Source organism: Penaeus monodon, chromosome 27, assembly GCF_015228065.2.
Source record: "Penaeus monodon isolate SGIC_2016 chromosome 27, NSTDA_Pmon_1, whole genome shotgun sequence".
Taxonomy (NCBI): domain Eukaryota; kingdom Metazoa; phylum Arthropoda; class Malacostraca; order Decapoda; family Penaeidae; genus Penaeus; species Penaeus monodon.
In genome coordinates, this window is record NC_051412.1 from 13,937,866 (window position 1) to 13,938,248 (window position 383).

Below are 383 nucleotides of genomic sequence, written 5' to 3' on the forward strand. Positions count from 1 at the left end.
ATCCAGGAATCTGCTAGATCTATTTCTCAGTATCACTCCATGTGCTTCTTTGTGAAGAAAATATAGATTCATATGACAATGTTGTCGATAAAAAAGCTCAAAGGTAATATGTTTATTTAATATGTATTTTAGTTTGATCTGCTGGTGAAAGGACTGCAATAATGGCAGACCTAAGTGAAATGAAGTGGAATATTGAGACTAAAATCACGTGATAGGAAACCTATTCATTTTTTGTATGTGAGAAAAAATAATTAGTAAAATGAGAGAAAAAAGGAGGAAGAGTAAATGGAGAATAGCAGTTACAAATTATTTCGGTTCGAATGGTACAAATTAGGTGGCAGAGTATTACCACTATGGTATAATTTTTGCCTATCCGTTGAAAC